The sequence below is a fragment of the Bison bison genome, unplaced genomic scaffold (assembly GCF_000754665.1).
Source record: "Bison bison bison isolate TAMUID 2011002044 unplaced genomic scaffold, Bison_UMD1.0 scf7180017864041, whole genome shotgun sequence".
Taxonomy (NCBI): domain Eukaryota; kingdom Metazoa; phylum Chordata; class Mammalia; order Artiodactyla; family Bovidae; genus Bison; species Bison bison.
Window position 1 is genome coordinate 3,130,195 of NW_011494613.1, and position 11,994 is coordinate 3,142,188.

The window sequence follows — 11,994 nt, forward strand, 5'->3', positions numbered from 1 at the left end:
CATGCAATGGAGAAGGAAATGGCAACCCACTCCAGTGTTCTTGCCTGGAGAATCCCAGGGATGGGGGAGCCTGGTGGGCTGCCGTCTATGGGGTCGCACAGAGTTGGACTGAAGCGACTTAGCAGCAGCAGCAGCAGCATGTATGGATGTGAGAGTTGGACTGTGAAGAAGGCTGAGCACCGAAGAATTGATGCTTTTGAACTGTGGTGTTGGAGAAGACTCTTGAGAGTCCCTTGGACTGCAAGGAGATCCAACCAGTCCATTCTGAAGGAGATCAGCCCTGGGATTTCTTTGGAAGGAATGATGCTAAAGCTGAAACTCCAGTACTTTGGCCACCTCATGCAAGGAGTTGAGGTGGAAAAGACCCTGATGCTGGGAGGGATTGGGGGCAGGAGGAGAAGGGGATGACAGAGGATGAGATGGCTGGATGGCATCACTGACTCGATAGACGTGAGTTTGAGTGAACTCCGGGAGTTGGTGATGGACAGGGAGGCCTGGCGTGCTGTGATTCATGGGGTGGCAAAGAGTTGGACACGACTGAGCGATTGATCTGATCTGATCTGATCATGTTTAAAGTAATTGTTAAAAAAAATTATTACTGACAGGATAAGATTTACTATTGCCATTTTCTCAGCTGCTTTTTGTATGCTGTGTAGTTTTTCTTCCTATTCTTTTCTTTATTGTTGTCATTTTTAAATTTTAAATCAATGGATTTTTCATAGTAAACTGTTTTGATTCCTTTCTCCTTTCCCATTATGCATATGCATATATAGAATATATTTTCCTTTGGTTACATCTGTCTTACCCTTTATGTTGATGACACACACATAAAAATGACTTTTTATGTTGCAAATCCATTAACAGATTTGTAGTTTTCATGCTTTTGTGTTTTAAATTTTATACATTTAAAAGCAATTCATGCATATAGATTACAAATACTATAGAATTCTATATTTGTCTATCAATTTACCTTTATCAGGGAGCTTTAGTTTTTCTTATGGCTTTGTATTGCTGTTTACCATTCTTTCATTTCAACTTAGAGTTCCCTTGAGCATTTTTTGAAGGGCAGGAGTAATGGTGATGAAAGCCTATAGATTTACTTTATCTGGAAAAATCTTTTTCCAGAATTTTGGAGCCTGCTGAATTTTATGTCAGTTTCTCTCCTCCTATTTGGTGAGTTTACAGTCATTATTCCTTCAAATAGGCTCTCTGCTTTCTTTTTCTTTTCCTTCTGGAACTCTCATTATGCTTATGTTGTTTCACATGATGGTGTTCCATAAGTCCCTTAGCCTCTCTTAAGTTTTCTTCCTTCTTTTTCTTCTTGCCTGAGTGATTCTGAAAGTTCTGTATTCAATTTCATTGATTCTTTCTTCTTTCTGGTCAAGAATTTAATTTCAGAATTTCTGTTTAGATCTTCTTCATAGTCTATCTTTGTTAGTGTTGTTGTTTGTTAACATAATGTTTTCCTGACTGCACTAGTTATCTATCTGTGCTGTCTTAATTCACTGAGCATCCATATGATGGTTATTTTGAATTTTTTTGTAATTCATATATCTCCATTTCTTTAGGGTAGGTATCAAATTTAATTTGCTCCTTTCAGTGGGTAATGTTTCCCTATTCTTTGTATGTCCTGTCATCTTCTGTTGGGACTTCAACATTTGCAAAATCAGCCACCTCTCCCAGTTTTTGTGATCTGGCTTCATACAGGAAGAACTGTCTATAATCAATCCGGCTAGAGATCCTAGAGACATCTTAAGCCTCACATGCACTTTGGGCTTGTGTGTGTAATCTAATAATTGAAGAGGTTTGCCAATTTCTACTGAGACTCTCCTTTTGGATCTTTCTGCCTTATTGTGGCCTCTGTGATGCAGTAGTAAGCTGTGGTACTTGTCTCCCATCTAACTTCTGCCTGTAGTATAGTGGACTCTGGGGCACACTGATTGCTTTTGTTCTTAGCAGCCCCAAACTGGCTGCCCGTTCCTGTCAGTTTTTAGATTCAAGGAAGATAGAAACCAGTCCCCCAGGCACCTTCTTGAAAATTCAGATCACTGAATATATGTTCTCCTTTTTCTTCTCAGTGAGAAGATGGGAGTTGAGAGTTTCCTCCCAATCATGTTTTATTGGGGGTGAGTCACTTGCAAGTGAGTGCTACAAGATTTCTTACTGGGTACTGATGCAGTTGGTTTCACATTAACCTGGGGTGCGGGACACACTTAACGTTTCTGGATTTCTCATAAAGGCAATTGGCCCATGTATTATTGTTAAATTTGTGTCTCCATGGGAGAAGGAGAGTCTGGGGTTGCCTATTCCACCATCTTCTTAATGTCACTCCTGATTTGAATCTTTTTCAATGAATTTGTATTTATGATATAAATTATGGCCTGTCTTGGAATATCTTACGCATACTTGAAAAGAAAGTGTATCCTGTTGTTAATAGCTATTCTATAAATGTCAATTAGATAAGTTGGTTAATATTGTTGTGGTTGATTGTGTTGTTCAAGCCTTAGATGGACCTGAGTTTGAGTGAATTCCAGGAGTTGGTGATGAACAGGGAGGCCTGGCATGCTGCGATTCATGGGGTTGCAAAGAGTCGTGCTGCAATTAATGGGGTTGCAAAGAATTGGACAGGACTGAGCAACTGAACTGAACTGAATGTACCCTTAGCCAAAGAAAAATAGTATAATCACAGTTTTTAATTTAACTTATAAATTCATTATTTGGTTTGACTTTTCTCAGTGTTACGATAACTATTCTCTCTTATTTCTTGCTACTCTAGCTAGGAAAACCAACTCTCCCTCTTTTTTTTTTTTTTTTATAACATAAATTTGAGTTGCCCTTAAAGCTTTTCACAAGTCAAACCTTTTTTCCCGATTAGGGTGCTCTTCCCAGCTACTCTGACCCGTTCTCCTTTTTGCCTCCTATATTTTTATGGTACTTTTTGTCCATCTATATCTGATTCAGACCTTGACTGAAGTAAATAAAAATGGATTTCAAAGCTGAAGCTATAAAAAAAGAAAATTTCTTCAGAGCCCTGTGCATTCATTACAATGTAATAACCAGGAGCTTGTATTACAACTGTGTTCCAACTAATTAACATTGGTTTTTTAATTTTTCCCCCCACTCCTCTTTTTTACTAAAGTGTAAGTTTCTTTTATTAACTTTAACGACTAACTTAGGAGACCGTCAAGACTTTATTTTATACATATTCTTCGGGGATATTTAAGAAATCATCACTATTGCTTATTATCCAAACCCAGAGGAGTACCTGGCACATGGTATGTTCTCAAGAACTATGTGGCGTCTGAAGGAATTAACGTGAGATTTATAAAAGCAACACTTATCTGTGGTACAGGAAAACCACATTTGAATTACTCTCAGCTATAATCCTTTCTTGTTTCAACACAGAGGTACAAGAATTGAGGACTTAATTTTTTAATTCTGGAAAGTTCAACCTTTTGTCTTAAAGAATCCATATATTGAACGTTAAGCATCCATATCTTTTTCTTAAGTACCTCCTAGTTTTAGTCTGAAGCGTTCTTTGTCTAAGAGGTGGGTACTGGTTTTTGCTAGCCCAACTGGAGTCCGACTGCAGCTTTTTTCATTCAACCATTCCTTCCCAACACGTCCCTCTTCTCTCCCTGGAGTCCCATCCCCACTCTCCCTCTCACCTCAAGACAAAAACAGAACCGGAAATCCCATTTCCGCCAGTTTCTGTGGAAACTCCACAACGCTCAAGTTGAGGCCACAAGACACGTTTTTATGGACGTGGTTTCCCTCCCCTAACGAGATTAACTTTTGTCTGGGGAATATTTGGTCTCACAGAATGCGCCGTTCACCTCATACCTGACAACCTTAACTACGAAAACTGTCTTCTCCAAACTCCAGCGAAGATTTCCCAAGCTTGCTCTGTTGCCCAGGTGCCCCGCCCCACGGCCCCAGTGGCGCGAAATGCGCATGCCCGGTGCGCGCCGCCTGCCCCTGCCCGGCGTCTGCTCCTCCCCTGATCGCCGTGGATCCTCGCGCGCCGGGCGCGTCTGGCCCCCTCCTCCGTTGCGCCCCGCGGGGACATTCACGAGCGCGCGCACCTCCTCGCACAGAGGAACTCGGGGTTGGGAGGCTCCGAGCGAGCTGCGATTGGCTGACGTGGAGGCTGCGCGTCTGGCCTGAGAAACTCTGGGCGAGAGCGCAGAGTCTGCTCCCGGGGCTGTGCAGGGCGCATCTCAGGTAAACGGGTAGGGTGGGAGGTTTGGGCGATCCGAGAAAAGGAGGGGTGGTTGAGACCAGCCCTGGAATTTCCGGCCGCAGCCTCCTTGGAGAACCGCAAGGGGCCCCCCAGGAGCTGCACCGGGTGAATGCTGGCCCCGTGCGGCCGGGAATGATGGGGCTCCCTCGAAGGTCAGCTTTGTGTGGTCCCCTGGTCTACTTTCTCGGCAGGATTTCGGCATCTTGCCCTGTTTCTTATTACAAGAATGCTGCAGCTGAGTTTTTTATTCGAGGTTTTTTTGTTGTTGTTGTTGGTTTGCTTTTCCCTTAAGAGGCAGTGAGTTGGAGGTCCTGGCTCAACCTAGGATTGATTCCGTGCCCTTGAGAGTCACTCACTGGTTTGTATTTCAGTTCTCACACTTTAAGTTTCGGCAAAGAATACGGTGATTCTTTCGGTAGGCGGAGCCATGCTGTAGAAAGATACTGTTAAAATTTTTTGAGTTCGTAGTGTCTCTGGGCCCACATTTTTCGTCCTGGCTGGAAGGTGACACCACCCGATGCTATTTGTGAAGTATTTACTTTAAGCACCGTGGGTGGAAGGAACTGGATGAACACAAGATAACAACATTATTAAGATGTCGTGGGAAAAAAACTTTTCCACCAGAAGAGGCTTTTTGAAAGGCTCCTTTGAACATTTTATGCAGATTAAATCACAGTGGTAGTAGATAAAGGTGAGCCAAAACAAAGGGCCAAACAAAAGTACGTTTTAAGGAGCTCCCCCCGCCCCCCCTTCTTTCCCAGACAACTTTCTGACAACAATGACAAGTTACTGGCTTTTCAAAGTTTCTCCTTGGGATCTATTGTGGAACTAACCTGAAATGACAGTTACATAAACATGTGGGTATCCTGTGCAGTAGCACACCAAGAGGATTAATTAAAACAAAACTACCTTCTATGTAAGGTAACAGGGATTAAGATAGCTCACTGGTAGTAAGGATGGCAAATCAGAAAAGTGAACAGAAGATGTACACAGTTTTCCTTCAAAGGCATAGAGTTTGTAAATATGAAACGTTTTTGCTGTGATAATTATTAAAGGTTAATAGACACACAGAAAAGTGCATGAATCATAAGTGTACAGTTCACTGAATTTTCACCAAGTGTGTATATCCAAGAAAGAGCGTTACTCACATCCTAGAAGCCCCACTTTTCAGTTTCTGACATCATCAATAAATTTACTGATTATTGACTTTATATAAATGGAAACATACAGTGTATAGTCTTTTGTGTCTCACTTTTGCTTAATATTTGCGGGATTTATACAAGTTATGTAGCAGTTCTTAATGCTGTGCAGTATCTTATCCAGCTTTTGGCTATTACTAATAGGTCTGGTGTGAACATTTTTTTGTAAGTATTTTGGTGAATGTATGTATACATTTCTGTTGGATATATACCCACTGGTGAAATGACTATATTATAGGCTATGCGTATATGTCTTTCTAATATTGTTGTTGTTGTTTAATAGCTAAGTAGCGTCCGACTCTTTTGCCACCCCACAGACTGTAGCCTGCCAGGTTCCTCTGTCCATGGGATTTCCCAGGCAAGAGTACTAGAGTGGGTTGCCATTCTATTCTCCATGGGATCTTCCCAACGCAAGGATCGAACCTACATCTCTTGCATTGGCAGGCCGGTTCTTTACCACTAAGCCACCTGGAAACCCATTTCTGGTATGTTGTTCAGTTGCTCAGTCCTGTCCGACTCTTTGTGACCCTATGACCTGCAGCATGCCATGCTTCCCTGTCGTCCATCACCAACTCCCGGAGCTTACTCAAACTCATGTCCATTGAGTCAGTGATGCCATCCAACCATTTTGTCCTCTGTCATCCCCTTCTCCTCCTGCCTTCAATCTTTCCTATCATCAGGGTCTTATCTAATGAGTCAGTTCTTCGCATCAGGTGGCCAAAGTGTTGGAGCTTCAGCATCGGTCCTTCCAATGAATGTTCAGGACTGATTTCCTTTTGACCGGTTGGATCTCCTTGCAGTCCAAGGTACTCTCAAGAGTCTTCTCCAGCAGCACAGTTCAAAAGCATCAATTTTTCCATGCTCAGTTGGATCAATTATTGTTCAACTCCTACATCCATACATGACAACTAGAAAAGCCATAGCTTTGTCTAGACGGACTTTTGTTGGCAAAGTGATGTCTCTACTTTTTAATATGCTGTCTACGCTGGTCATAACTTTTCTTCCAAGGAGCATGCATCTTTTAATTTCATGTCTCCAGTCACTGTCTGCAGTGGCTTTGGAGCCCAAGAAAATAAAATCTGTTACCGTTTCCACTTTTCCCAATCTATTTGTCGTGAAGTGATGGTACAGGATACCATGATCTTAGAGTTTTGAATGTTGAGTTTTAAGCCAGCTTTTTCACTGTCCTCTTTCACCTTCATCAGGAGGCTCTTTTGTTCTTCTTTGCTTTCTGCCATTTCTGGTATACATTACTAAAAAATTGTTCAAATGAGTTTCCACATGCTTGAAACATTTAGCATCATTCTTTTCATTTTACCCATTCTGTTGGGTAGTGATATCACATTGTGGTTTTTCCCTAATTTCTCTGCTGATGAATATTTACACCTCTCTGTATGTCTGTTGGCCATTTGGGTATCTCCAGTGGCAGGGGTCATCAAATTTTCTGTAAAGGGCTGGATAGTTAATAGAGGCATCTTGCTTTGTAGAGTTTCAGTTAAAGCAATACTGTGTGAGGCTAGGACTACTTGTATTTTAGGTTTTGCAAGCCACATAGTGTCTATTTCACATAGTTTGTATTTTCTTCTTTCCTTTCTTTTTTTGCCTGCCTGTTTGCTTGCTTCCCTGTCTATCTTACCTCCTTTCTCCCCTCCTTTTTGTCCTTCATCTCTCCCTCTCATTTTTCTCTTTAATTTTCTTTTCTCCTTCCTTCCTTCCTTCACTTTGTACTTCACTAACCATTACTGTGTTGAAATGACCATTTGATCTCCTGCTCATTGTTGATGATGACATCATTCAGTTCAGTTCATTTCAGTCACTCAGTCGTGTCCGACTCTTTGCGACCCCATGGACTACAGCACGCCAGGCCTCCCTGTTCATCACCAACTCCTGGAGCTTGCTCAAGCTCATGTCCGTTGAGTTGGTGATGCCATCCAACCATCTTATCCTGTGTCGTCCCCTTCTCCTGCCTTCAGTCTTTCCCAGCATCAGGGTCTTTTCCAATGAGTCAGTTCTTCGCATCAGGTGACCACAGTAGTATTGGAGTTTCAGCTTTAGCATCAGTCCTTCCAATGACTATTCAAGACTGATTTCCTTTAGGATTGACTGGTTGGCTCTCCTTGCAGTCCAAGGGATTATCAAGAGTCTTCTCCAACACCACAGTTCAAAAGCATCAATTCTTGGGAGCTCAGCTTTCTTCATAGTCCAACTCTCACATCCATACATGACCTCTGGAAAAACCATAGCCTTGACTAGGCAGATCTTTGTCGGCAAAGTAATGTCTCTGCTTTTTAATATTTGCTGTCTAAGTGGGTCATAACTTTTCTTCCAAGGAGTAAGCGTCTTTTAATTTCATGGCTGCAGTCACCATCTGCAGTGATTTTGGAGCCCCCCAAAATAAAGTCTGTCACTGTTGCCACTGTTTCCCCAATTATTTCCCATGAAGTGATGGGACCAGATGCCATGATCTTAGTTTTCTGAATGCTGAGTTTTAAGCCAACTTTTTCACTCTCCTCTTTCACTTTCATCAAGAGGCTCTTTAGTTCTTCTTTGCTTTCTGCCATAAGGGTGGTATCATCTGCATATCTGAGGTTATTGATATTTCTCCCAGCAGTCTTGATTCCAACTTGTGCTTCATCCTGCCCAGCATTTCTCATGATGTATTCTGCATATAAGTTAAATAAGCAGGGTGACAACATGCAGCCTTGATGTACTCCTTTCCCGATTGGAATCAGTCTGTTGTTCCATGTCCAGTTCTAACTGTTGCTTCCTGACCTGCATACAAATTTCTCAGGAGGCAGGTCAGGTGGTCTGGTATTCCCATCTCTCTTCAGAATTTTTCACAGTTTATTGTGATCCACACAGTCAAAGGCTTTGGCATAGTCAAAAAAGCAGAAATAGCTGTTTTTCTGGAACTCTCTTGCTTTTTCAATGATCCAACAGATGTTGGCAATTTGATCTGGTTCCTGTGCCTGTTCTAAATCCAGCTTGAACATCTGGAAGTTCATGGCTCACATACTGTTGGAGCCTGGCTTGGCGAATTTTGAGCATTACTTTGCTAGCGTGTGAGATGAGTGCAATTGTGTGGTAGTTTGAGCATTGTTTGGCATTGCCTTTCTTTGGGATTGCAATGAAAACTGACCTTTTCTGATCCTGTGGCCACTGCTGAGTTAGTATTAGTATATATTCAAGTAAATACCTAAATCAGTTCTATAAACCACCTAAAAAAAGAGTTGTTAGCTAAATATGTTAACATACTTTAAAAAAGTTTTTTTTTTTTTTTTTTTTTATACTTTTAGTGCTAAGTGAAAGGCAGGGGACTAAAAATAAGAGATGAACTGCACAGCCCAATGAAGCATTTAAGGAAGACAGGACCTTGAAGTCAGGGAGGGGTGCCACAGTTGAGTTTCATGGGCCAAGTCATTGGTAATTGAAAGTGAAATTCGGTCAGTCGTGTCCGACTCTTTGCAACCCTATGGACTGTACAGTCCATGGAATTCTCCAGGCCAGAATACTGGAGTAGGTAGCCTTTCTCTTCTCCAGGGGATCTTCCCAACCCAGGAATTGAACCTACGTCTCCTGCATTGCAGGCAGATTCTTTACCAGCAGAGCCAAAAGGGAAGCCCTTGTGGAAGTAATCATTAATTACCTCCTATATTATGAATGTACTCAATCATGTAGATATAAGTTTCAACCAAGCCTTCCCAAGATGGAACAGGTCAAAAGACAATATCCATCTCAAAGTATGGAAAAAAGTTTATGCTTTTTGATACTTTTTTTACTCAATGTCGACAACTGCCTGGATATCCATCTCTTTCATAGCCTTTTATGTAAATCAACAAAGGTTGTATTTCCTTTCTTTTCTCACTTCTTTCCTCTCTTTTATTCCTCAGGTTTAAAGGGAATAAGAGATATTTAACACCAAAACATTACAGTCACACATTGCTATTGTTCAGTTGCTCAGTCGTGTCCAACTCTTTGTGACCACATGGACTATAGCATGCCAGGCTTCCCTGTCCTTCATTATCTCCCAGAATTTCCTCAGACTCATGTCCGTTGAATCAATGATGCCATCTAATCATCTCATCGTCTGCTGCCCCCTTTTCCTCCTGCCCTCAATCTTTCCCATCATCAAGGTCTTTTCCAGTGAGTTGACTCTTTGCATCAGGTTGCCAAAGTATCAGAGCTTTTCTTCAGCATCAGGAAGTATACTTTTACAAATAGCCCCATCAAATGATGTCTAACTCAATGAACCTATGAGCCATGCCATGTAGGTCCATCCAAGACAGACAGGTCATGGGGGAGAGTTCTAACAAAATGTGGTCCACTGGAGAAGGGAATGGCAAACCACTTCAGTATTCTTGCCTTGAGAATGCCATGAACAGTATGAAAAGGCAAAAAGATAGGACACTGAAAGATGAACTCCCCAGGTTGGTAGGTGCCCATTATGCTACTGAAGATCACTGGAGAAATAACTCCAGATAGAATGAAGAGATGGAGCCAAAGCAAAAACAACACCCAGTTGTGGATGTGACTGGTGATATAAGCAAAGTCTGATGCTATAAACAGTAATATTTCATAGGAACCTGAAATGTTAGGACCATCAATCAAGGCAAATTAGAGGTGGTCAAACAGGAGATAACAAAAATGAACATCCTAAAATGAACATTTTAGGAATCAAGGAACTAAAATGGACTAGAATGGGTGAATTTAACTCAGATGACTATTACATCTACCATTGTGGACAAGAACCCCTTGGAAGAAATGGAGTAGCCATCAAAGGCAACAAAAGAGTCCAAAATGCAGTACTTGGATGCGATCTCAAAAACAGCAGAATGATCTCTATTCACTTCCAAGGCAAGCAATTCAATATCACAGTAATCCAAGTCTATGCCCCAACCAGTAATGCTGAAGAAGCTGAAGTTGAATGGTTCTATGAAAACCTATAAGACCTTCTAAAACTAACCCGCCAAAAAGATGTCCTTTTCATTATAGGGGACTGAAATTCAAAAGTAGGAAGTCAAGAAATACCTGGACTGACAGGAAAATTTGGCCTTGGAATACAGAATGAAGCAGGGCAAATGCTAATAGAGTTTTGCCAAGAGAACACACTGGTCATAGCACACACCCTCTTCCAAAAACACATGAGAAGACTACACATGGATATCACCATATGGTCAATACTGAAATTAGACTGATTATATTCTTTGCATCCAAAGATGGAGAAGCTCTATACAGTCAGCAAAAACAAGACCAGGAGCTGACTGTGGCTCAGATCATGAATTCCTTATTCCCAAATTCAGACTTAAATTGAAGAGTGTAGGGAAAACCACTAGACCATTCAGGTACGACCTAAATCATATCCCTTAGATTATACAGTGGAAGTGACAAATAGATTCAAGGGATTAGATCTGATACAGAGTGCCTGAAAAACTATGGATGAAGGATCGGGACATTGTACAGGAGACAGGGAACAAGACCATCCCCAAGAAAAAGAAATGCAAAAAAGCAAAAAGCTGTCTGAGAAGGCCTTACAAATAGCTGTGAAAAGAAGAGAAGCTAAAGGCAAAGGAGAAAAGGAATGATATAAACATCTGAATACAGAGTTCCAAAGAATAGCAAGAAGAGATAAGAAAGCCTTCTTCATTGATCAGTGCAAAGAAATAGAGGAAAACAATAGAATGGGAAACACTAGAGATCTCTTCAAGAACATTAGAGACAATAAGGGAACATTTTATGCAAAGATGGGCACAATAAAGACAGAAATGGTATGGATGTAACAAAAGCAGAAGATATTAAGATGAGGTGGCAAGAATACACGGAAGAACCATACACAAAAGATCATCACATCCCAGATAATCACGATGGTGTGATCACTCACCTATAGCCAGACATCCTAGAATGTGAAGTCAGGTGGGCCTTAGGAAGCATCACTACAAAGAAAGCTAGTGGAGGTGATGCAATTCCAGTTGAGCTGTTTCAAATCCTACAAGATGATGCCATGAAAGTGCTGCACTCAATATGCCAGCAAATTTGGAAAACTCAGCAGTCACAGGACCAGAAAAGGTCAGTTTTTATTCCAATCCCAAAGAAAGGCAATGCCAAACAATGCTCAAACTACCACACAATTGCACTCATCTCACACTCATAGCAAAGTAATACTCAAAATTCTCCAAGCCAGGCTCCAACAGTACGTGAGCTGTGATCTTCCAGATGTTCAAGCTGGATTTAGAACAGGCAGAGGAACCAGATCAAATTGCCAAAATCCGTTGGATCATCAAAAAAGCAAGAGAGTTCCAGAAAAACAGCTATTTCTGCTTTATTGACTATGCCAAAGCCTTTGACTGTGTGGATCACGATAAACTGTGAAAAATTCTGAAGAGAGATGGGAATACCAGACCACCTGACCTGCCTCCTGAGAAATCTGTATGCAGGTCAGGAAGCAACAGTTAGAACTGGACATGGAACAACAGACTGGTTCCAAACCGGGAAAGGAGTACATCAAGGCTGCATGTTGTCACCCTGCTTATTTAACTTATATGCAGAATACATCAT

The 11,994-nt window shown here is 41.5% G+C and overlaps 1 protein-coding gene and 1 pseudogene across 3 annotated transcripts in view; one reads left to right on the forward strand and one right to left on the reverse strand.

Moving 5' to 3' along the window:
- The window catches only part of LOC104985266, a 10,452-nt pseudogene extending 6,496 nt beyond the window's left edge, over window positions 1-3,956 (reverse strand).
- Window positions 1-11,994, forward strand: part of MIPOL1 (mirror-image polydactyly 1) — a 333,558-nt gene that overhangs the window by 18,580 nt on the left and 302,984 nt on the right. For 2 of the 3 annotated variants that reach the window (XM_010835320.1, XM_010835321.1), the window contains exon 1: window positions 3,935-4,224. The exons of the other annotated variant lie outside the window; for it this stretch is intronic. The gene's annotated coding sequence lies outside the window, so the exon portion shown is untranslated. Of the gene's footprint in view, window positions 1-3,934; window positions 4,225-11,994 lie in introns of those variants that run through there. 3 annotated transcript variants of the gene reach the window in all.